Source organism: Myotis daubentonii, chromosome 16, assembly GCF_963259705.1.
Source record: "Myotis daubentonii chromosome 16, mMyoDau2.1, whole genome shotgun sequence".
NCBI classification, from domain to species: Eukaryota; Metazoa; Chordata; class Mammalia; order Chiroptera; family Vespertilionidae; genus Myotis; species Myotis daubentonii.
This window is the reverse complement of record NC_081855.1, coordinates 5,337,875-5,341,015: the sequence shown is the minus strand read 5'-3', so window position 1 is coordinate 5,341,015 and position 3,141 is coordinate 5,337,875.

Here is a 3,141-nt window from a genome sequence, read left to right as displayed (position 1 = left end):
CCCGGACCCAGAGGGCGGGACCGTGGAGGGGCGGTGACGCCCATTGGCCGGTGTGCCCGCCCGTCTCGGGCTCGGCGGAGCACCGCCCCTCTCCCCCGAACCGCGGTCTGCGCCCACGTGGTGCCGCGGCGGTGCGCCACGGCCCGTGGTGACAGAATCTGACAAAGTCAAGTTCCCCACTTCCCCCTAATGCGCCCTCTCGGTGGGTGTGTCCCGAGCTGCCGCACTGCCTCCACCGGGGCGCTCGGAGCCGCCGCTCGGGGGATGGAGACGGGCTGCGGGGACGCGCGCCCGCCCACCCGCCGGCAGCCCCCCAAACCACTCCACCGCCGGCGGGCGAGTCCAGGACCTGAAGCCTTTGGAGGCTCCCCTCCCCGAACCCCGCGTTCCCCATTGGACAGGCAGGGCGCGCCTTGCTACCCGGATGAGATGCCTCAGTGAGGGGACGGAGGTACCGGAACTCGCAGGCAGCTACGGGACCCACGCTCGGCTCCGACGGCGAGGAAGGCTCTGCGGGCGGCAGCTCCGCGCCGCACCCACTCCGGCACCCGGCGTCGGCCTTGCCCCCTCTGCCGGGCGCCTCCAGCTCTGCCTTCTCACCGGGTCACTTGGTCCACAGCCTTCATTCCACACACCCCACCCCACCCGAAAGTGCCCGTGGTCTTCAGGCGCTCTCTAACCTTCACACCCACCCTGGATACACTCAGGCTCCCCAGGCCTCACACGGGGCCCTTACACCGTAACTCCCCTGCCGCCTCGAGCGCCCCCTGAGGGCCAGACCCGAGCATCCCACTGCCCACAACTTTTGGAGAACCCGAGGCCCCCACATCCAGTGCGTCCAAACTCAAGCTCATTTTCAACTCGCCTGCAAACCCGTGTGCGCTCCTTCGGACACTCGGTTATTGATCTTACTTCCCACCCCCACCCCCCACACCCAGGAAGGGCGCCGACACCCTCCTCCTGCACCCTTCCGGGCACTCCTATGGGTAGTAGTGCTGCCAATTCTGCTTCCAGAGCTTGGCTTCTCTCCACCCTGAAGTCAGGCCCAAGTGGATCCCTCCTCGCAGCCTACTCCCATCACCCCTCCCTCTGCTCTCCCTCTGTCTCCACTCACTGCCCTAGTCCTCACCAGCTCCATCGTTCCAGGACACGCGGCTGTGCCCTCCCCTCACCCAAAGCCTTGGCTAGCAGTCCCCAGACAAGGTGGTTAAGGCTCTCAGGCAACCGGTAACGATGCTTGCAAAACAATGTTAAGCAAAAATCAAAACATGGAGGTAACTGCTAAAGGATGGAGGGACAAAGATATTCTAAGTGTGATGGTTGCACTGCTCTGTAATATACTAAAAAAATACTTAGTTATACACTTCAAACAGGTGGATTGTATGGTACGTGAACTATATCCCCGTGTGGCTGCAATAACAACAAAACCCCTCCGCTCCGGGCGGGAACAGTAGTGTCTGTCTCTGTAACAACAAGGCAGCAACGTCTCCAAAGCGATCCCAGTGGAGGTCCTGGCCGGTGAGATTATTGTAGGGGACTGTTGTCTCCATTTTCCGTGTGGTTTTTTACTTCAATAATAACAAAACTTGATTTTATGTTAAAATATTGAAGAGCCCACAGACTGCACGCCGAGTTCTGACCTCAGCTTCTCCCCCACCCATGTTCCCACGGCACTTGACACAAACTACGGTCACCACGTGTATGATAAACTGGGACCGCAGAGGGACCAAGGGACTTGCCCAAGCACTTCTTTGGAGCTGGTGGAGGGTGGAAGAGTCACAGAGCGTCCTGGGGAGGACGCAGAGTGGGGAGCTATTGGGGAGGGAGCCATGCTGGGCGACGGTGGGGCAAGAGGCTTGGGCAGGCACAGCCATATCTGGGCGAGTAGAGAAGGGAAGGTCTGCAGGGAAGGCTTCAACCGCTAGGCTGGGGCGGTGAGCGGTTCTGCTGGAGGCGCAGGGCCCAGCCCAGGGAGGTCTCGGAGCAGGTGACGATGGACCCGAGCATTACCTGGCAGTGTGGCTGCAGGTTGGCAGAGGGAGAGGAGGCAGCGGGATGGAAGCCAGCGGGTTGTTGTGAGTGCTTCCCACATCCCCTGCAGCCTTCAGGCTCTGGGCTCCGCTCCACAATTTTCTGTGCCTGGAATTCCCGGTTCTCCTTACCGGAGCCCATCCTCCTTGAGGAAATCAAATCGCCTGAGTAGAAAGGGTCCCCATTACAAACCTGTACCCGCGCCCCCCGTGCAGCCCACTGAGTTCCCCGTGACTGGTGTCCACCCCTGGACAGCCATCAGCAGCGCCTCCCTCCTCTCCTCCTCTCCCCAGCCCAGCCCACACCTAGCACAGGGCTCTTTTACTCACACGACCACCTCCCCTCTCCACCAAGTTTATGTGAAACAAATTGTTATCCTGACCTCATCAATCCCAAGTCTGGACCTCACACTGGGATTTAAACTGGACTCACAGAAGCCAGGGAGGCGGCAGTAGTGGTAACAGGCAATTATTGTTGAGGAAACACGAAGAAAAGGTGGAGTCTGGAGGGAGTCATGAGCTTTAGCATTAAAAGCTCCAGGTCTCAGGAACAGAGGACCCAGATTCCTAACTCTTAGGTTGACCTTGGACAAGTTAATTAACAGTGCATAAGACGAAATAACAATACCAACTGTACAAGGGTCACTCTGAAAAGAGGCCGGGGAACCATCGACCATGTAACCTATGACAGTGACTGAGAGCATTTGGATGAATTAGGTTAGAGCCCTAGAAACCTGAGTGGGTCTTTAACTGGTGAAAGTGGAAGGGACATTTTGTGGCCCTCTGAGGACCCTCTGTGGACCCCTTGCAGATGGCTGGCACCCACCCTGTCATCTCCCACTCCTGCTCCATCTTGCCTCGGCTGCCAGAGCAGAATCCAGGTGGCATCCAGGTGGCACCACAGCAATGCAGTGCTCAGAGATGTTGTCAAAGACCCAAGCCCTCTCATCTTTGGCTCTGCTATCTTTAATCCTAAACTTATTGCCTCATGGTCACAGGAAGGTTGCCACATATACAAGCATTACTTCCTCAAGCAACCACAGTGAACGCAGATTTGGGCTAGCTTCTCCCATTGTTTGTCATCATTTGTCCTGGATCACATGCTACTCTA